We start from the raw sequence: 23,609 nt of genomic DNA, 5'->3' as shown, positions 1-23,609 counted from the left end.
CTCTCCTACCTTCTACTGAATCATAGCTTTGGGACTTCCTGAGCCAGAGATAATACTAGCATTTTTCATCCCTCCTCTCAATTACAATAGTGGTGCAAGCCTTGGAGACTTTCTGTTTTGTTTGAAACCATTTTCTTAATTTCTGATATGCAGTATCTTATGCAAGTGCCCTTTCTTACACTGAACTGTAAAGCTCGTACATCTTTTTCCAAGTTTAAATTTGTCTTTGGGATTCTCTTCTTCTTTGATAATTACCAGGATAAGTCAGTTCCTAATTTGTTTCTATTTACTCTGTTAGATAGCCACACATTAATTTGAAGGGGAAGGGTGTGGGGGTCCCTAGGGAAGCTGCTGGCTGTACAGGCTCCTGCAGGATGGCTCCATTTTAGCCGCTGTGCTAGAGAACAGGGAGGAGTTAAGGTGCTCAGCCTAAGACAAAATAACTGAAAACTAACAGTTCCAGGAGGCTTTCAACTCTAGAAACCTAGTGTTCCTGTGCAAGACAAACTTGCTGTGCAACCCAGGTCCCAGTATGATAGGAAGCAAGCCAACTGGCACTTACACTGTTTTTGAATGATGTGAATAATCAAACAGTAAAACCATTTATTTGGCTTCTGGTACCCAGCAAGTTATGCCATGTTCTTTCCTAAACCAAACCTTGTCTGAAAAGGATAAATGGTGCTACACTGCAAACTGACTCCCTCCCCCTTCTTTGCAGCAGGAAGCAAATGCCTCTGTGGAAGAACTGTGGTGTGAGCAAACAAAATATCAAGCCAGGAAATGTTTATGTGGGAGCATGTGAAAACCTGAAGGAAAATGTAGATCTAAAAAAATCCCATTCCCAATGACTACTTCCCCTTCCCTGCCAAATGTAAAGGAGTTTAAAATTTGTTGGTATTTTAGCACATACGGTTTTTCATAAAATAAATTCTAGTAGTACTGTATTTCTGAGTTAGATTAGTTATCTCCAACTTCAGTATTTGCTTCTTCTCTTGGAGAGGTCGATAGGTCAGTGTTGGTATAGGCAGGAAGAGTGGATCCGTGTTCTTTGTAGCTGTAGATGTATAAGTCTTTAGGCTCCTACATTTGAAAAAAATGCCCTTGCAACTAAACAGTTCTAATTGTAATAATTCTGACTACTGAAATTCTTATCTTAATATTGGGCAGGAGAGAATAAGAAGAGAAGAGGTAATCTCTAAAAACTTTATACATAGGAAAGAAACAAGAAATATTAGTGAGTCATTCTTTGTCACATAGCTGCCATCTCCAGCTATGACAAAGAGTTGATAATTTTTTTCCAATTGCTACTTTTACATGCTGATAGTTTTAAGTGAAGCGATTAAGCCACTGGAACGCAAGATGCAGCTTATGTTCATCTAATCCAGTACTGACCCCTGCTTTCTAGTCTCTGTGGTTCTCTTCTGCTTTAGCACTTTGAATGCTCTTAACCCTACTCATATTATGTGGTATAGACCAGGCCAAAAATATGTCCTCATAATTCAGGCCAGGCAAGTTAGAATTGCTGTTGCTGTATGGCCTCCCTGTTGCCAGACATATTTCAAAGTTGCTGTGCTTGTATTGACAGACAGATTAAAGAATCTGGTGAACAACCTGGCTATGTATAATAAATGGAAAAAAGATCTTTCTATCATAAGTAAGTTATGCCCTACTTTTGCATTCTGCTGCTGGCCTTGCTTGTTGAGAGCAATTTGCAATGGATTGGTTATGGGTTAATTTTACATTTTCTGGATCTGAACTGGCTTTGGGTATAATTGGTTGGAGGTCACTTGTTAGAAGCCTAGCAGCAGTGCTAATTATTCTGTTACCTTTTCAGGTTTTCTTTGTACAGAGTGATATAATGGTTAAAAAATTGTGTTCTAAATTTCAGGGACTGTATTTTTTTGCTTATGCCAAGGAAACCTTCCTGTGCTTTGGAACAGAAAACTGGTAATAAGACAGGATTTGGAGGTGAGAATTTTTCGTATATAAAAAGTTTGGTTTGTTATTCTCATGGATTGGACTAATACCCTATCAACAAAGCACCTTCTGTGCTGGTGGTGTGGTCTGAGTTTTAGGTATAATTTTACAAGTTACTGTTTGAGGGAAATAAAACCATACACATTCTAACTTCTACAATAATGTCTTTGCCTTAAGAAGAAACAAAAACCTATTGCACTCAGACACAGTACAATGCTCCTCCTTCTTGTCCACTTGTTTACATATTGATTTATTTGAATGGACGTGTGTATTAAGCTAAAGGACGCAAGCATAGGGCAATGCATTTATGCCAGAATCTTAGTTAGGGTTATAGACTAAATTTAAAATAAAAATTTGTAAGTGTGTGCAGCTGCAGTTACATGCCAATTGTCATATTTACTCTGCTGGTTGGCCATTAACCTTTAAAATTTCTTTATTGTAATAATGATAATAGTAGTATTGGCCTCTAAATGTTGCATCTTTCCTTGGCCTCCTTTTCAGATTTGGAAAACGCACTGTGCTTGCTCCTCTTACTAGTACTTCTATTATTATTAATTATAATCAAGCAATGTTTAAGAAATGTTAGCTACTGCAATGATACACTGAAGAGATGGCTCTTGCTTTGGAGAACTTGCCCTTTGACACAAGAGACAAACCAAGACATACAGATGGAAACTGCAGCGAATCTGTATTCAGTAATATAGCATATGGAAGCTGAGCATATAATTAGCATTACTGTTAATGAGGTTTTTGAAGGCCTCAAGTGAAAGGAGAGGATGAAAGTAGACTGAACAATGAAGTTGCCATGTAGCTATTTATGGGAGTTTCCCACCTCTGAGGGACATTGCAGAAAGCACCAACACTTAACTTAAAACCAGAAACAAGTGGGCATGGGAGTTATCATGGATGAAAATAGGGGCTTACGTCACTGTGTTGATATACAAAATAGATACAAGCGTCTGAGGAATGGGCTACAAATGCAAATAAAGTCGAAGATAGGCATTTTACATTTAATGTAGTAGAGAGGGCTGTATGACAAGTGATACCTAGATTGAGGCTAGGTTCAGTGCCCTTGGGGATTGCCTTTCAGTACTGATGGTCTGGAGAGGTGGGGTGGTGTTTTGTAGACATCCAGATTCTGAATCCACTCCTCCACTTCTGCTTTATGTTCAGAAGGTGCAGTGGCTGTTGAAATATGACTTTCTGTGGGTGTTAATCAGCACCTGATTCACTACAAAACTGTATTCCTAGCCTTTGAGTAGCCTTATCTGAGTTACTGTATCCCCCCTACCCCACGCTGTATTTCCAAGACTGCAGGATTTGTATCCAGCCACAGACTGTCTGTTGCTTTGTACAGTGTAGTGTTGTTGGTACTGCTAAATTTGTGGTTGAAGTCCACATCCTGGAATTTCACGATGATGTTAATATGCCCATTAACGCTTCTGATGCTCTGAATTGTTAAGGTATTGATGTTCTGCTGTGCCAAAACAAAAGCTGAGGTGGCCTCCAAAAACTGTAAGGACTCCAGAGCGCATTTAATAGAAGTAGAGGCAGGCTGTTGGCAAGGTGTCATACTGGATGGCTGAAACTTACTTAATGTGTTCTAAGCAAAATTTAAGAGGTTTTTTTTTTTAAAAAAAACAGTTGATTTACCTACCTGTGTGTTGAGAATTCACTTAAGCCTCTCCGTCCATCCCTCTGCCAAATTAATTGTATTGTAACTCCTTCACTCACCACTTTTCCTACCTTCAACACTAAGACGTTGATCCTGCATGCTTCCTCCCTCCTCACTCATCTGCATGAAACTCCCTGTGCCCCTGACATGCATTGCAAGGACTCGATGGCTGGTGTTCTGTGTGTTGAATTATAATGGTGATAATGAAAGACGCGATAATTCAACCACTTTGCCATCATTTTCACTTAATTTATTACGACTTTAAAATCATATTTATTCACTGAAATAATTTCTATGTTGCACTGACAGTGTAGCTTACCATTGGGATTATTTCCTTTATTTTGAAAAATTTAATGCCTGCTATCTTATCCATTATTTTATATATGTGTAAAGGGCTCTGAAAGCAGTTACATGGTGGAATTTAGCAGTGCATGGTATATTTTATTAGAATATAGTAGTTCTGAGAGCTTCAGGAAATACCTGCCTGAAAAAAATATCAATAGTAACTTGATGTGATATTTGTACGTTTGCTTCTAGTTTGCAGAATGTCTCTGAGAGACAAGCGTCCTGCCAGCCAATTTACTTTTTAGATAACAGAGACTGTCTAGAAGTACATTCAGAAGGAAAACACAGTAATTAATTTGTCACCGAAACCTGAGGGGTCCTCTTCCTCTTATAGGTGATAATGAAGGTTTTGCATGTAATTAGCGGGAATAATTAGCACATTTCTGGTAACAAATAGACTGAGTGGTTCTCTGCAAACAAATTAATTGTTGTGCTAACACAGGCAATTGTCTCTTTTTTTTGTCTGACAATGCCCCTTGTTTGCACTAAAGCCCTTTTCAGACCTTAGCAGCTTTACACAATTAGGAAAGAGAATCGATAAAATTGTACCTCATCCATCTGCTTCTCAGAAACTTTAAGACCACCAAGGGACTTGTTTGTTAAGACTTGTTAAATAATTTGTAATCTTGAATGTGTGCTTCACTATATTAACAAATGAATTGTTCAAATCAATTTAGTGGGTAAGCCAGAAAAAACACACTAATAAATCAAATGCCTACTCTGGGCATCTAGTAAAAGAAATGTCTCTGAAAAATAATATAGCAGTAAAATCGTAGCAAAGTTGAACAAAACCCAGAATTCCACATATCATCACACAAACAAGTGGAGCTTTGTTTAATGTGGTAGATGTTCATTGTAATGCAAAATCATACTGTGAATCTGGTCTGCTACCACATATCCTCTAAGCAGCCTAGTTTAGACAAGGCTTAGTCAGCCCATATTCTGTCTTCATTTGCTCTTCTCAGGTCTAAAAAGTTGCTATTGAGCTAGTCTTTCTACTTCAGGTGTTTCGTTTCATCCCATCCCTTTTCTCTCTTTTATTCCTTTGTGTTTCCTCTGCTTCGACACAACTGTCATCTCAGCAATAAGCTCACATTAGCTTCTGAGTCTTCATAAATATGGAAGCATTTGGTTATGGTGAAGTCTGCAAATAGGTTTCATCCCTCCCACATGTCTGTGGAAAGGAGGATAGAGGAAAGATAGAAAGTGTAGTTTGAAGATGGAATACTGCAGGTATCGGATTGAGTAAAATAATAAATTTTGTTTGCGTGAAATATTGGCTCCTAGATTTCTTGTTGCATTAATAATTCTCCAGTCTTCCTCTGGAATTGAAACAACGAAAATACAATTGATGGGTCTCTTTTTTTTTGGGTTTTTTTTTGAGAGTAGAGGTACTATATTTTTCCAAAGTAACATTTTGTAATTTCATTTCCAAATGAGTATTTATAGATGTGTGTTTTGATTTTAATTTTTTTCATTATTTCCTCATTTTTACCTAGTAGCCATAGCCTGGTGCTATTATGCTTTTATGAATGTAAGTTAGAATAAAAATAATAACAGTATGAAAATGAAGATAAATCTCAGAACATAATGCCAACAAAAACTGCCACCACCACCACCAACAAGATGCCAACAGTCAAACCATACTTTTACAAGTGCTCGTACAAATGTGAAATTTAAGGCTTGTCCACAGTTGTAGCTGGTTAACTTCAATCCCTTTATACTAGTGTGGTGCATGTCAGCCAGCTAACTTTTGTTGTTAGTCATGTCAAGTGGTTTACAGCTTTGTAAGTTTTGAGATGTTGGCTGAGTTAAGTGAAACTATTTGAGTATAAGTGTATTCCATACTAAAAACACTGCTTGTGCATCTATCCAGTCTTTCCACGGATATCCTCCAAATTTTATTTGGCTTTCTCTACTGTTTGCTTGTATGACTGCCTGATGTCTAATACTCCTCATGACAAGACAACTTCTGTCACTAAATGATGATGTGGAGAGAGATGCAAGCCCTGGATACTGTGCAATCAAGCCTTTTACTTTTACTTGAAGTTTATCAATCCTGAGCTAAGATTTGGACTTTACTGTCCAAATAGGAGAAAACTTGTTAACAATGTTAATACTAATTAGCAGTTTGTATGGAACTGGAGAGACAAATAGTTAATGAAAATTGACTCAGCCAGAGTAAAGTAGGGAAGAGGGATTCTGAAGGGACTGCCTTAATACTCAGGTCAGTTTTAGGACCTCTGAATTTTTTGGAAGCTGTGTGGCCCCTGTGAGATGTGAAGGTCTCTGTGAAGGAAAACCACATTTATTTCATTAATACCCTTGGTTTTTTTATGGTACTTTAAAAAGTTTTGTCCTTTTTGGTTACTGCAAAATTCTGTTTATCTTGTAATATTCTGATTGTTGGCAGATAGAAAACAGAATTTAAGGCAAAGGATTATTCACTTCATGCAGAGGTGGCAATAGCAGCTGTTGTATAGCCTTGCAGAGTAGTTGACACAGTCTGTGACCCACTCTGTACTCCCTTCACTCTCCGAGGGCCCCTCAGCTGTACTAGGTGCCAATGTCTAACTTGTCTTGAGTGCCTGCAGCTTCCTCTTAGTGCACTCCTTAGGGCAGCTCAGTTAGTGTGTGTGGTGTGTACATTAAATCCTAAAATGGGGTTAGTAAGCCCAGCTGTGTAAGAGGGATATATTCAGTCACGTGATGATATAGAATGGTTTGAGTTGGAAGGAACCTTAAAGATCATCTAATTCCAACCGCCCTGCCATGGGCAGGGACAACTCCCACTAGATCAGGCTGCTCAAGGCCCCATCCAACCTGGCCTTAAACAATTCCAGGGAAGGGGCATCCACAACTTCCCCAGGCAACTGGTTCCAGTGCCTCACCACCCTCATTGTGAACAATTTCTTCCTAATGTCTAGTCTAAATCTTCCTCTCTCCAATATATAGCCATTCCCCTTAATGCTATCACTACATGCCTTTGTAAAAAGTCCCTCCCCAGCTTTTTTGCAGAGCCCTTCAGGTACTGGAAGGTTGTTATAAGGTCTTCCCTGAGCCGTCTTTTCTCCAGAGTGAACAATCCCAACTCTCTCAGTCTGTTCTTGTATGGGAGGTGCTCCAGCCCTCTGATCATCTTTGTAGCCCTCCTCTGGATCTGTTCCAACAGTTCCATATCCTTTATGTTGGGGATTCCAGAATTGGACACAGTACTTCAGGTGAGATCTCACAAGAGCAGAATAGAGGGGCAGCATCACCTCCCATACGAGGACAGGATTGCCCACCTGGCCTTGTTGAACCTTGTGAGATTCACATAGGCCCACAACTGGACGGTGTCCCTGTACACTACCTGGGTTCCCTGTCCCTGTTTGTACTGCCTTTGCAGTTCCCTCTTCTTCTTGAGTTCGACCAGCAGGTCTCAACTCAGCCATGCTGGTCTCTTCCCTTTCCTACCTGATTTGCTACATCTGGGGACTGAGCACTCTTGTGCTTTATGGAAAGCATCCTTAAATATTTGCCAGCTCTGTTCCTCTCCCTTGTCCCCGAGGACCATATCCCAGGGGGTCCTACTGAGTAACTTGTTGAAGAGCTGTAAGTCTGCTTTCCTGAAATTTAGAGTCCTGACTATACTCCTCACCTACTCCATATCCCTCAGGTCCTTGAACCCCACCAGTGTGTGATCACTGTAGCCCAGGTTGCCTCCGATCCTAATGTCACTGATGAGTTCGCTTGCATTGGTGATCATTAGGTCCAGTTTTGCTTCCCCTCAAGTTGTGTTGTCTATTAACTGGATTAAAAAATTATCTTCGATGCACTCTAGGTGTCTCCTGGATTGCCTACAGCTTATCTCACTGGGGTGTGTGTTCATATGTTGACGTGGTAGGTTCTAAAGAGGAGCCGAGGCTGTGGTAGATGGCCATGATGTATTGCAGCCACAGGGCTGGGCATCATGAGACAATGGGTTAAGTGACTGCATGATTTGTGTAGACAGCTAATGTTGACAGAAGAAAGATAAAATCTAGGATTAATATTCTTGTTAAAATGTTTCCTTTGGTGCTAATTCTGCCTGCTGAGATATGCTATTCATATTTGAACTGCTGCCGTACGCAGAACTGAATAGGATGGACCAAACGTAATTCCTCAGCTTTTAAACAAAGCATAGATTTTTAAAAAAAATAAAGTCTAGATTTTTTAAAAAAATAAAGTCAAGATTTTTTACTTCTGTTGCTTTAGAGGCTCCTGTATTTGATGACAGCATCATGGTGGTGAAATAGATGTCTTGTCCCTTTGCTTGTTTTCTAACAATGAGCTAAATTGACATTCTTTGTATTTTGGTTTATGAAACTACTATTACCCAATACATATTAAAATATCTATTGATGATACTGCATGTCAATACTTTATGTACGTTTCACAAAACTGAGATAAATCAGAGTTTAATAGGCAAACTTCAGCAAATCGCTGCAGTGACTTTGTACCAAGTGAACAAGACCAGAACTTCTTTGAATCACACACAGCATGGCTGTATGGAACAGTGGTTAGTACAGAAGAAAGAATTTGTAATGTTTGCCTGAATCGTGTTCTAGAAAGTTCTTTAATATAGTCTAAAATAGAGTATAGAGGGGGGAATAATTTGAACAAACAGGTAGTTTAACTTTTCATGCTGGTTTTCTGTTCAGGCTCAATAGTACTGATAACTTTGAAAAGCCTTCTGGAATTTACTTTTAGCTGTTGCTGGTTGCCTGACTTTACACGTAGGATTAACTGAGGACACTTACAAGAGCTGGAAAAGGTTTTCTTTCACTGTTGTTTAGATTCTTTTTCCTCTTGATTTAGTTTTAATCTAATCTAATCTCTTCTGGGCACCAAGCAGAGCTGAAAAGTGAGTGACTTTTTATCTAAATTAAAGTGATAGCAATTAATCAGGCTTTCATCATCTCTCTTTGCTTTCATTGGAGCTTCCTCCGTGATCTGCAGTTGACTGAGAGAAATGAAAACTTAATTGAATTCTTTAGCTTGCTAGATGTTTATTTATAGGTAGGTATGTTGAAGCATGGTGACGTAGGGCAGAGTTTTGTTTCTTGACATAAATATAAAAGCTTTATTTATTTCAATGATAGTAGGAACATATTTGACTTTTGTGAAAAAGCAGGATGAAATTTAGCTCTGTACCATGACTTGAGAGCTGGCCATTATTATTGACAATGAACTGTGTCATCCTGGTAAGATTTCAGGTAATGCTTATCTCCCACCTTTTAATTTGGTTACTGAATCAAGGACTAAGAAGATTTTTAAGGAATGCATTTTGCAAAATTATGCTGGTCCCACTACCTCTAAGGGATTTGATAAATACCTTGTAGAGTCCTCAGAAATTGTCCCAACATTTTGTTTTTACTCCTGCTTCAGTTTTACTCACATACAATTGACATTGATACAGACATCTTCTGATACAGTTTTTCACCATTAGAACCACAGCATTACCGTGCAATTAGTAGACAAGCAGCAGAGAGAAATTCAGCCTTGTCAAATGAAAATTAGCTTCTTAAATGTTTGGGAGTAATAAGAGGCATGTAAAAAGCTTTTACCAGAAATGCTTCTTTTGTGTTGGCTGCCAAAAGTATTAGATTAAACTGGAAAAGCAGAGATTTTAATTGAAATATGCTGTCTGGTCACTACAACAAAGTTTTCTGAAGTCTTATTCCTGGTAGATATATCTTCAGTACCAACTCTTCTAGTCATTGTGCATTGATTCCTCCACCACATCAGGAATTCTTCTAGTCCAAGTTAAATATTAACATAGTTTTCTGTTTGCAAGTTCTGTGCTGCTTTTTCCACATATAAAATAAGCTCCTTGTCCAACAATGTGATCAAATGAGGGAAGGAAAAAAACCAAATCGCCAAAATAATTGCTTAAACTTTAGTTTAAGTTCAATTTTCTTTAGAATGGAGCAGGGCATAATTTCAACATTTTTTTTCTCATTTATTTTGAATAATTACATTTCCAGATGTCATGACATTGAAACATTCAGGAGTTTGGGGGTATACATGATATTTATTTTGATAAAAGTCCTTGAATTCTTCTTGCTAATTCACCGTATATTTACAGAGCTCATCTAAGCATTAGAGCAAACACTGACAGCTCATGTTATTACAAACTCAGGAGAAAGATCTAAGAATAGGGAAGGGCTGTTGTGTACTGTGGGGGTAAAATCTTCTCTTTATTTTCCTCCCCCATCCCCTTCACTGTTGACTTTTCCCCTGTAGTCAAGGGCAGAAAATAATATTGGCTCAGAACAACAGCCTTTTTTTGTTTGGATCTTTACCCATTGGTCCTTCTTAATGATGCTCACTGAAGTTCACCAGCAAAACACTCTGAAATATTTATTCAGTCACAATCTATAAATTACAAATAGCTGCTGAGCCTTCATTGAGCATTTTTAGTATTCCAGAGGGGTAAAAATAGTTTCTATGTGCTTTGGAATTTAAACGTTCCTAACACTAATCAAATGTTTCCAGCAGTCAAATAAACAACTCTTATTAATGTTATGGGTAAAATTGGAAAATATTTCATAGTAGGAAGACAGATTCTCGCGGACAGTAGCTTCTTCTGCCTCCTGAGAGTGTTGTTAATTCAAATCACTCATCAGTTGTACACTGTCATTTAATTTGAGTGAGTGCATATAGTATGAAAGTTGCTGTGGCTGGCACTGTCCCTTTCTAGTCTGAGGAGTGTTTACTGGATTGATAGTAGAAAATGAAATCATATGCACTGAGCTAATAAAATGTTATAGATGCTGTCACTGCGTGCTGAAATTTAAAGATATGTAATGAAATAAACCTGATTATGTCTGTGAGCATTCAAAGAGATATCTGTGGATTACTGCCATCAATTATTCCTACTGCTTAATAAGAAAGCAACAATAATGAATAGCCTTAAACTTCAGCAGAAGGGAGAAAACCCTTGTTCTAAGAATAATTAGAAAGCTTTGCACTCTGGTGGTGACAAATATGAACAGGCAAATTTGTCCCCTCTATTTTTGAATTCGGGTTGAGGGTTCAACCACTGAATCTGCTTTTTGTATGGCAGAGCTCTGAAGAGAGTAGAAAAGAGCAAAGAATGGCCTGTTTTCAGAAATAAAGATATAGTGGAAGACAACAGTGACTTCACAGCAAAAATCTTCCATATATTCAAAGTATCAAGTACCAATCTAAGGTAGCCTAGCTTTTTCATGGCTGGTAAGAATCGGTTTCAGGTGAAGAAAAATGGATCTCAAATTTAGATTTTTGTGACTCCTCAAAAAATAGGATATTTGCTAAGTTTCAAACTCTACAAAGTCAACTCAGCCCTTGTAGGAGCAATTATGCAATAGCAAAAGCTGCCAAGGGCTGTTTTGTAACCAGTATCACTGGAAAATGCAAGTCTCAACAAGATGCTTATCTGTCAGGGGTAGTGTAGGATTAGTGAAATTATTCTGCAGGAGGCTTGGATTTAGATAGCCTTTGAAATCCTATAGACTGAATTTTTTTATAACCCAGATGATTCTAGGAACACATTGTAAGAGCTGTTACATAATGGGATCATCATTAAAAAGAAAATGTATATATATTTCAAAATATTTTAAATATTTTATTAATCTCTTATTCTTTCTTGCACAAGAGGTTAATTTTGCCAGGATGAATGCATTTTATGTAAAGTATCTAATACTAGAAGTGAAAAAGAGCAGAAGAAATGCGTACATACACAAAGATTATGATTAACCTTTAATGAGTGTTGGCTGTTTTCAGGTAACAGCAACTCTTTATAACCACTTTTTCATTAGAAGAATTGGTTATCTAGAATTGATTACTTGATATATAACTTCATATAACCTCATATATTTTGCCGCAGAATACAAGGTGAGAGTGTAGGTAATGATAGATGAGCACCTCCAGAGGGCAAGTCAGCTGACCAAGCCTGGTAGCTTACAATACAGGATTTCTCTGTTGAGAACCATTTCCATCTTTATGTCCCCCTGACCTAGCAAACCATTCTGACTGAAGGCTGGACTATACATAGAGCTAGTCAAGAGCAGTCGTTCCAGAATTCTTTCTGAATAATTGTGTGTGTCTATATATTTGTTCCAACTACATCTCCCTACACTCTCAGTTATTCCTAGTTGTTCATAATAGCCACTTAAAATTCATATGTTCTTTTGATCCTGGTTGAAGCATAAACAGGCTCAAAGGTATTTGATAATGTTAACATTAATCTTAATGTTAACATAGTCTGAAGTTACAATGCTTGCTAGCAGGTGTTTTAGGCAAAATAGTATAACCTGAGTTTATCACAGCTAATTCTAGGACAAGACTGAGGTATCACTGCTAAGGATATTCTGGTTTTGTCCTCTCTCTGCAATTAGATGCCTGTGGGTTGGGATTACCTATAAAGCCAATCAGCATGTCTAATGTATGTCTGCATCTCTCTATGATAGCAGAAGACTGCTGAGATGAGAGGCTACTTATTTAAGCATCTCAGTTGAGTGAGTGTTCTGCGGTATGAATCACGACCAGGGACACTACAACATCCATCTGCACAGAAAAAGGTGTTCAGACTCATGTTCTATTGATATATTTACATAGCATCTAGGACATCATGAATATTTTAATGTTTCCTAGTGTATTTTTATTTTCCATATTTCTTTTCATAATTTTTAGGAAAAAATTTACCATGTAGTTTTAGTATCCCTGAAGCAGTAATTTCTGCACTGCTTTCAATTTTGTTGTAGTGTGAACTCCGAAATTCTGATTTTTCAGTTCTAGTTAAACTTGTAGTTAGTATGTGGTGTCTGGAATGGAGTAGGTGAGTGTGAGTAAGGAGAATGAATGTGTGAAAGAAAGTTCTTGCAGATAAAGAAATGCAGAGGAAAGAACCTAAGATACAGACAGGCAAGAAGAAACCAAAAGAGTTGATTCAGGAGAGTAAAGAAGCAAAAGACAAAGGCGGTGCCCAAATTGATTGCAGATTTGCATAAATGTTGCGCAGTGAGCTGTGGTGGCTGAGTGACATCACAAAACTTCTATTCCTACTGCAGATGGGATGGAAGTTGAGGCAGCTATTTCTTTTGATCCCATATCTAAATCTGACAGTAACTGAAAACCTAAATCCAACAAAATGCTCCAACTTGGCATGAAGGATGTATGATAGACACCTGGGGACTGCCCTTGCTATGCTAGCTCTGGAACACCATGGTGTAAGGTAGCAGTGACTGTATCTTCTTAGGAAGTCTGTTGTTTTTATTTTTACAAAATCTACTTTTTGTCTGTGAGGCTACAACTCAAGATGATATCCTTCAAAGATAACCTTCCCTCCCTCTCAAAGCTCCCCACCTGCCCAATAAATATGGATATGGCTTTCATCATTAGCTCCAGTGCAATTAAAAAAACCAGTTACACTTATAATTTAATGTTCTTCTGTGTATTTTCATCTTTGAGACTCAAGGAGAGACCATCTTCATTACAAAAAGTGTGAGACTCATTATTGACGCTCTGGAAACAATCAAAAAGGTGATAGCCGTTCATTTCTGCACACAAAAGGAAGAAGTGGGTGTGAGCCAGAAGCATGTGAGGAAAGTGAACTTTGCTAGAGTGTAATGTACTTTTACAGGAACTATTTGTTAAGTAGTTTCAGACAGGCCCATTTGCATCTGATGCGTCTGACTGCGGTTAATTTACAGAAAGTAAGTCCTTAAGTTAAAGTAAATTCATCAAGGTAAATTTACCCACAATGTTCCAGTTTTCTCTCATGTGGAAGAGCTTTTCTCTTGCATTTAATCTCATCACTTACCCATGCAGCATTTTCTTTCTTTATTTAGAGAGAACCAACAGTGGTAGACCTTTCTGGTAAAACCCTGGCCCATTGAAATAAGTGGGGAAACTCCTGTGGATTTCCACAAGGATTTCTCCCTCACAAAAGAACCTTCCTGAGAAAAGCAAAATATGTTTAAATTTGTGCCTTGTGATAGACGATGTATGTAAAAGCTGTGACCGTACCTAATTAGATCACCTTCTCCATTACACTGTTTTCCTGTTATTTGTCCTGTACTTAATTAAGGAATTGCCATTTCTGGGTGCATCATTCTACATATGGAACTTAAAATTCCCATATCACCTTGAGCTTATATTTTAATAAAAATGTAAATATTTCTTTGCATTTTAACCAGTTCCTAACCTCTGATGCTGATGGCAATAGATGGATTTAATCTTTTAATTATTTTCTGTAAATTGTTAATCAAAATATTAAGAGTATCTATCTGATGTAAATTCCATGCAAAACAATTTATGTTATGGTGAATGGATACTTTAAATTCTGATCTTCTGCTTTCTGTCTATAAACCAATTATTTAGTCTTATGATTTTCCATATCCAGTTTCAAAATTATCCTTAGGGTACCTTGTATTTAATGCCATATGCACTAATCCATCTAGTGAAAAATTGACAAAGGCTTTCTGAGAGTCTAGATATCTGTTACTGCTATAATTCATGTCAAAAGTTATTTCCCCTAGAACCTTGAAGTTAATAAGATGTTTTGATGTAATTTGTTTCATAAATCCCATGTGATCTGGCTTTATACATCTTTATGCAATTAATACATCTTTTATATCTTTACCACTTCTGCTACTGGTTTTTTTTAGCCATTTCAGGTGGTGCTGAGGCCAAGTTAAAGCGACTGGGAATGAAGAATTCACCTATTTGAATCTCATTGAGTTCTGGAGAACATTATTTTTTCCACTATTTAGTTTTAGAGCACAGGCATAGAACAGATTCTGTGAAGCAATATGGTTGGTAGTATGTTAGCTTAGACCACAGTTAAATTGAACACAAATTCTTTTGCCTTTTTTTTTGTCACCTATATGAATTGTTTATCCCTTCCAGATATATTCTTGCAGAGTCTATTAATGTATATTTTAACATATATAAAACTCTGTAAAACCTACACAAAGACAAATGAAGAAAAGCATCACTAAATACCAGTAACAATTGCTTAGAGCTGGAGAGGAAATTGAATCAGAACCGAAAGTATACCAAGGCACTTTGAAAAGGCTTTAGCAGCTGAGAAAAAGAGTGCTAGATATAGTAGATGCAGATGACAAAGTAGAAAGTAGCCAATAATAAGGGAAGCTGTTATTGTTGTGTTTGTATGGATGCTTTTGCTTTCTTAAAAATTTTAGATGCATGGGTGGCTGCTATTCTTTTCTTTTCTTTTTTAGTAAGTTTTCTATTATCCAGCCATTCAACAGCCTAAAGAGTCAATACACCTGCTTTGGAGATGCACTTATGTTTTGATGAGCCTTAAAGCATCATGGTTTTTGACATAATGTTGAAATGAAATCTTTGATGCTTGAGAGCCGCTAGCTGCATGGAATGCTTTTTTTCCCCCTTTTCAGCATGATGTTTACTACACATAATAGGAATGTGCATCATTTTGAAGAACAGTTTTAATTCCCTTTATCCAAAAAGCCTTCTGTAAAAGTGATAAGTTCATAGGAGTTAACATCGTTTTGGTGAAGAATGCTGGCAATTTTAACAGCTGTATATGTCTGTGTGTAAAAGCACAGACTAGGGATAAAAGGCTGTCTGAAGTTTTGCACATGGTAGCAGAAAGGTGCCATCAGATATCATACTGGAACTGACATTATCATCTTGGCATCCCTGACCAGTGCTCGCTGCACATTAGTAAGGAGCTGCAGCTGGGAGACTGTCAGGCTTCACAAAACCAAAAGCAAATGTCCTACAGAAGCAGCTGTAAATGCTGTTACATTGCCACTAATGTAAGCTGTAAAGCCAGATGGTATGGCTCATGCTAGGGGTGACCAACATAGGAGTAGTCCCATTGTTGCAGAATTGCTATGGCCATGGAGACTTGAGGGAAGAAGTATGGTTGTATAGCATAGGAGAGGACAACTCATGGTGGTGGTGATGTTGCCATCTCTAATCTACAGTGATCACAGATCCAGTTATGACTGATAGCTTACACTGATGCTGTGACAGCCCTTAGGACAATTTCTGTGGAGCGTTTTGTTTTGTGTTTATTAAAGGTGGCATCTGCCCAGCTGCTCTTCACCAGTGACAGTCACTTTTCACTTGAGCTAAAGGGAAAGAACAGTGACCTCTGCTTTTATGTGGTGATGGTAGAAATATGAAGAAGCCAACGTCTAAGGCTGTTGAAAAGTCAAACAGGAGCTAAAACTAATGGGATAAGAAATTTCAGAAGGATTATGTGCCAGTTTAGTTGGTTTCAATGAGGGAACAGAAGATGAACAGAAAATTAAATTAATAGCGAGAAACGGAGTTGGCAACAGGGAACATGGAGGTGTTTGTATATCATAGATATACAGTTTTTAATGGAAGAGCAGACTGCAATTTCAAAGTAGTTATATTCACTTTGGGTGTTGCTTCTTTTCCTTTTTGTTCAATAAAACAGAACTTAGTAAACATTCTTTCCCCCTCCATATACAAGCCAGTGAGCAGGGATCTGACTACTGGAAAGCTCTCAGTCAAATGGGAAACAAACTTTCCTTGATTTAATCAAGCCTTATATCTATAGCAGATTTTCAAATGTGCCCAAGCCTCATTACTACTTTTGGGGTCACTCTGAGGTGTTGAAATCTCTGGCCCAGAGCCAGAAGCATGATAGATTGTGTGAGGCCTTTAAATGGTGCAGATTTCCCCAAGACTTCAGTGGGACCATTTACATTGCTTAAATTAAACATATGCTGAAGTGATTCACTGATGCAGAGCCAGAATGCTTGATACGTAGTAGGACCAAGGTCTTGGAAATCTAATGAATGCATTTCAGTGTCAAAATAGGGACAAAGTTCTTTTGAAAGTCTGTCCACTGAGTTATGTGTCTAAATGTTGAATGCTGAGTTTTCCTGAAAATCTAACCTTTAAATATCAACCCTGGTAATTTTTACTGATAACCAGTTTAGCAGAAACATGTGGTCAGTATTTTTATTCCAGTCCTTCATTCCATTTACACATCCTAAGGTGGGGAATTTAATACGAACTACATAACACATGGGCTACGGTAGTTGTTTATTTGTTTTGTGGTTTTAAACACACAAATGTAGGTCTGTTCCAAACAATGTAAGAGTTAATGTTTAATTAAATTAAAACACCACATACGAAGTTGCCTTTGATTTTTAAAATTGGTCTTTCCAGAATGTCTCAAAATCAATTTGTAGTAGTAGTCCTTTCAATATAGGTTACATCGTGCTTGTTTTCATGCACTTATGGCCTTGGATCTGGTACTAAACTAGTATTAGCCTTTGCTCTACTTGTGTTTAGGAAACACTATACTGCTAACTGCTATTTTATGGATATGGCTAAGGTTATATTTACTTATGCAAGGTTTATTGGTTGTATTATGCTTACAAATTCCCATAATTAAGACTGCAAATTCCATAATTACAGCTGAAAATGAGAGCCATTTTGCCAGAACTTACTTTGACTGTTGAATTCATGAAAAAGAGATCTTTTTGGAGGGGGTCTTGCCACTTCAGTTGTGCCAGGATTTTTACAGGTCTGCCATAATTCTTTCCTACTTTTAACAAAGCTATGGCAGTGAAAGTTTGAGCTGTTGGCAAGTCTTCAGTTTTGTTTAGTTTTCTTGAGATTCTAGTTACTACCAGTCATTGAGGACTTTTTTTGAAGTTGAATATGAAGCTGCATTTAACTTGACTGTCCTTACATACGTACTCAAAATATAAGCATTATGGAATAACTTTTTAATAGTTTTCTATAAAAAGTGAGAAAATGTTAGTATTATGCAGTAAAATCATGATTATAAACGAACAGTTTAAACAACTCCTGTTTTTTATACATAAAAAAATATTGCTCCATAGTGTGAAAGATGTTTATGAACATTCATCAGCAATCTATGATTCATGGTTTGTGATAGCGATAGTCTTATACCCAAGGAGTTTGAGTCAGTGGCATAGGAATTTCTTTAATGCATCAGAAGCTCAGAAGCAGTTCAGGTTTGCAATTTTGCTGCTAAGAAGTACTGTCTCTGGCATTTTCTAGAAAGTTTTCCTCTATTAGTGGTAAGTCATAAATCAAAAAAAAGAAGAAGTGATGTCTGAATAAATCCTCAACATGGCACACAGTGTAATTTAAGATGTTACTACTTGTCAGGCTGAAGATATCAGGAAAAATTCAAAGTCTGCAGTCTGCAGAAGGAAAAAAAGACCCACTAAAGTAATATTTAACTTCCAAAAGGGAAATACATAAAACTAGGAAAGCTTCTTGAAAATAAATTTAAAACAGCAGCCAAAAGGTAAAAATTATTGAAGAACCTACATTAGAGGCTCAGGGTAAAAACGTACCACCTATCAAACAAAAAAATTGAAAAAGTGTCTTTTCCTTAAAACAGATTGGCCATCAGTATAGCAACAAGAAACTACTTAGAAGTGCAAATGGCAGATCAGCAGGATGAGATGAAGTATCCTAGGATTCACAGAGCCCTTGCAGGAGTTCTGGAAGAACTCAAATATGGAATTGTTAAATTATTAGCTATGGTATGGATTTCATGTTCTAATCAGACTCATTAAAGGAATGAATAGTGTTAGAATGTGTTACCTTCTTATAGAGTAATAACTAATTAAAAATTAAGAAATGAGGATAGAAGAAATTAGAGGTTTTCATACAGGGGTGGTCAGGGTGTTCTCCCATAGATTCTACAGTACAACCTGAACTACTCAACATATTAATAAATAGTTTCACAAAAGTTTATGGTGAACTGCTAAAGATAGAGGAGTGGGCGGATATATCTTTCAGATCAGGATACCCTTAAACTGCAAGTTGCCAAAACCAGAAGGTTACCATAGAAGAAATTCTTGTTTTGTTTCTATAGTCTTTCCTTAAGTACCCTGAGCTGTCTCCCTTCCAGTACAAAGTAGACTTTCAGTCCAACCTTGCTTGGCAAACTTTATATTCTTACAAGTCAAGTGTGCGCTTACCTATTTTCCTGGTTTGAAAAACTGCTGAAATGGGGGGAAAAAGAGTCTGGTAGTTGCAGTTATTGTTTCAGTCTGGAGTCTATGTTGATGATGTAGAAGATTTGCTACTTTTACTAATTAAATTACAGAACCTTTTGTCTGGAGGTGATTGCTGAACCCTGTCAATTCACTGTTCCACTGTTTGCTTTGTCATTCATAGCCCACCTACTCTGATGCATTTCAGCATGGATTTAGGAAGTTCTTTCCACAGATTGCTTTAGGCCTCAAACAACTAGATTATTTTTTCACCCATCTAGTATTTCCAAGAATCAATCCTGATTTCTTCCTGAGCGTGAGAGACAAATGGGCCTGATATTTTTAAACATTTCCGATCTTCTTATACTTATATATTTTCCTGAAAAAATCATGATAGAAATGGCAACTAAAAGCTTGCCTGACAATTCAGTCCAGTAAGCCATACACCTCTCAAACGCTAGGGACAAATGCACTATTGATACTCCTTTTAAAAACTGGCCATTTAAATTTAATTTAAAGGCTCCGAGGCCCTGCAGTGTTGCTGAATAAACATGTAACAGTAATATTATGTTCGATGCATAAGTGCCAGAGCTAACTTAATTTCACTTCAGGATATCAAGAATCACAGACATCTTCTTCCCAGTTAATTGCTGTGTTTAATTTGTTTGCTCAAGTAACACAATACTTTGGATTATAATACAGACCAAAAGGTCTCAAACCATTCATTCCCCAGAGCAAGCCAAGAAATGCAGAAGAGACCCAAACATGTTGAATATCCATCATGACAGGCAGCTAGTTTCTTTGCCATTTTTTTGATAACAATTTGCTGACATGAAAATTGACTATTATGTAGTGCTTTTGAAATCCTACTGTACTGTGAATTCTTTAGTTTGCATGAGGTAAATATCTAACGGTAGCAGACTGCATATTTTGGACAATGTAAAATGACCTGCTGTAAGCATCTTAAAGGAAATGCTGGCTGAATAATCATGGGATTAATTACAATTCTGAATAATTTTCTGCTATGCCTGCCACTTGGTAGCTAGCAGCCAGAGCAGATAAAATGTTCATTGGTGACTGCTTTTGTGGTACATGCATGTGCACCTTCTGAATATTTGCAAAGTAAACGTTCAAGGTGGGAACTCATCATCCTTTGGCAGTAATTTTAGTGGGTAAACTCTGATAAGGCTATCCCATCCGAACGGTACTGCAAAGTCTTGGGGTACTGGAACTGTTGAAATTGAACCTAATGTTAAAGAGTTCTTGTTAGCCTGAAGTCAACAGACACTAGGTTTTTGCCTTTCTGCTCCTATCTGACCAGGTCAAAACTTCCCATATATATGGGCTATCTGATATTTTCTTCCCAAATGGGAAAATTTATCACTTCATACAAATAACATAACTTAAAGTTTCATTTTCTCCGAGTTATCCCTCAATATCACTTATCTAATCCTTAGTTGGGAGATTATCCATAAAGGAAACTTTAATTAAGCAAAACGTAGTTGTCCCATATGACCAGAATCTTGGGAGGGTGCATGATGAAAGTACAAGTTGTGCTATTTATTTTTCCTTGTTAGCTGCATTTCTTTGCTATTCTTTGCTATCTCCTTTCAAGATTTCTGCTGTAGCTGGAGTAAACAGTAGATAGAGAGGGCATAATGACACAGATAATCCTCTCGGTAAGCAGTGATTTCTTGAGATGATATTTTTTGTGAAGTTTGTGAGTGTACTTAACAAACAGGACTGAATGTTTGCAACTTAAAGAGGGTATATGCGTTTTGCTTACAGATGCTCAGTGTTTTTCCTTTCTGTTCTTTCGGAAGAATGCACTAAAATCTTCCTATTTCCCAAGTTTGATACACCGAACATATTCATACCTAATTTCTGTCAATGTGAATGCCTAAGCAATTCTTTGAAAATGTCTCATTCACTTTGGCCCTGAAGGTTTCTCTGGAATTCATCAAGTGCGCTGACTATCTGTGTTGCCCAGTTGGTTGTAAAAACTTAGCTCACTGTCATCTCTTCAATTCAGCAACCTAGAATGATGCAGCCTAACTTTGGGAAACAGCAGCATTAAATTAGAGATGCAAGCTGCAGACTGTAATATTAAAAATGTGTTCTCCTACTGTGGCCTAATTTGCCTTTTTCTTTTTATGCTGATAATGTATCTGAACCCACACTGTGAGCAGTGTGTAATAAGTTTCTATGATTTTGGCATCTGTTATGGACAAACTGTGGATTCTGTGCGGCTTCAAACAGCAAATGAAATGAGAAGATCGATGGAATTCATGTCTAGATGTGTGACATGGAAATGTGCCTAAACAAATGTAATTTTGCAGCAGGAGCACTTAAATTGTGTTGAGGCTAAGAAGCGGATCTTACTTATCATACGAATTAATTGAGAAACATTTATCTTTCCTGTTGTTACATGAATTAAAGGGCTGGGGATTTGAATCCTAAAATTCCGCATTTAAAGCTGCTGTCAGAACCTCTGGCTCCGGAAGCCCTGAAACCTCAGGCTGCTGGATGTGTGACTGGGGGAAGGATCACTGTATATTTGCCTTGCTCTTATGCTTTTCCTTGTGTGTCTGCTACTGGCCACTGTCAGACGCAGGACACTAGTCAGACCTTGGATCTGATGAGGCATGGCCACTCTTACATAGAATACATATGATTGCAGGTGGTTTTGATCTCTAGCCCCTTCCAGGGCTGGATCATGACTGAGAATGAATGAAGCTGTGACTAGAGTTAGTTTTAAAATCCTTATTCAGGTCTGGAGTAATTTCAGGGACTGTTGTGCTGTCCAAATATATGAAAATCCACTGGATTTACAGTCCTAATCAGAAGAAGAAAGTCATAAACGTTCACATATCCTAAAAGTTTTTGGAGTAACAAAGAAATTATTACCTTGTGATTCAGCAACATAGAATACCTTGAAGGGTGTTATACTGAACTCTCCGCACCTGTTCAGCATTGTCTGATATCCACGTGCCTCAGTTATACAGTAAAAATCTAGACATAAACATATTTTCTCATACTCCTTGTCCTTTTTTTCTTTCAATAGTATATTCCTTGTAGCAATACCCCGTAGCATTTATGGTTGAAGCAACTCACACAAGGAGTCCCAAGTTTATTTGGGATCTTCAGATGTTACTGCTTTGCACACATAACCAATATTTTAAGATGAAGTGGTAGGAGTCAGCTTTTCTGAGAGGTTTTGCAGTCTGCTTGAGATGCACCTTCTCTTTGCAGATCACAGTTTTTTGTGTAAGGCTGTAAAAGTGTAAGTTAGAGTTTTGTTAGCAATGGAATAAATAATTTATGCTTTCTTTAAAAATACACCCTCTTTCCTGACTCTCCGCTGTCGGGAAAGTAGGCTTAGCTGTGCATTATTGTCTTTTGGTGAATATACAAGAAAAGAGGCCGGAATTTGACACTGTGTCAGGTTGTCTTCCTCAAGTCCACAGCCAGGGAACACTGCCCTGGAAGGGAGCAAGCGAATTCAGATTTGACTCCAAGAGTGTATGGTCAAGTGCTACTTTAACCATGGCTATTCATGGCTATTGCAGTGAGCAAAAAGTGAAAAGAAGGGGTGAATACCTTTGTACTTGTTGAGCCAGCAGCTAAGCTGTTTCCAGTCTGTGGTTTTAGGCTGGCTAGTGTTTGGACAGGAGCAAGATGTGTTGGGCAGCTGATGTCAAATAAGGGAATTTTTCACTGTGAGCATATATTTTCATCGGTATTGACTTTTCATATATTTAAAACAATATTACAACAGTGTAACTTCTCACACAAATGACTAAGCTGTCATTTGATTGTGCTTGAGAAATATCAACTATAATTAAAAATATGAAGAATAGTATGGCACAGTTTATTTGCTGTGAGAATAGCTTCTTATCCCATGCAGTTTCATACGGCTGGGCTGACTGAATTAGGTGCAGTTCTCCTTCAAATAACCTTGGATACCATGATCTAAAGGTGGAAAGTGAACAGGGAGCGAAATCTATTCTGCAGCACGCAGACGAAAAATGGAGAGAATGTTGCAAATGAAGCAGGAAGTCTGAAATAGTCTTGATTTAATTTCCATAAATGTTTGTTCTAAAGATACAGTAAGTACCAATATGAGAAAGCTATTAAAATAATCCCATTTCTCCCCCTTTTTTTCTGGAGTTTTGCTGATTACAACTCCTTCTATAACTTTCTTTTTTCCTTTGAGTGCTATTATTCTGTGCAGTCGTATGAGCCTGTATTTAAAACTAATGCAAAGGGGAAAAGAAAATCCTGCAGTCTCAGGGCACATATCTGGATGACCACAGTTTCTGTTGAAATGAAATTGTTAATGGAATTAGAATCAGGGTAACATAATGTGAAAAGCTTCTCTTTATTACACCCCTAAGATTTATGAAGGAAATGGTCCAGACTCCTTCAACTTCTTCTGAATAGTGAGGAATATATACATTAGTGTGCCAGATGACATACATATATATGCCAGATTAAAGTGAATGAAGTTTTAGTGTACCTTTCAGCTGAGATGGCCTTCTGCAGAAAATATCTTTCTGATATTTTTAAAAACCTGGTTTATTGATCATTATTTT

The sequence above is a fragment of the Phaenicophaeus curvirostris genome, chromosome 6 (genome assembly GCF_032191515.1).
Source record: "Phaenicophaeus curvirostris isolate KB17595 chromosome 6, BPBGC_Pcur_1.0, whole genome shotgun sequence".
NCBI lineage: Eukaryota > Metazoa > Chordata > Aves > Cuculiformes > Cuculidae > Phaenicophaeus > Phaenicophaeus curvirostris.
The sequence above is the reverse complement of the archived record's forward strand: the minus strand, read 5'-3'. Positions refer to the sequence as shown.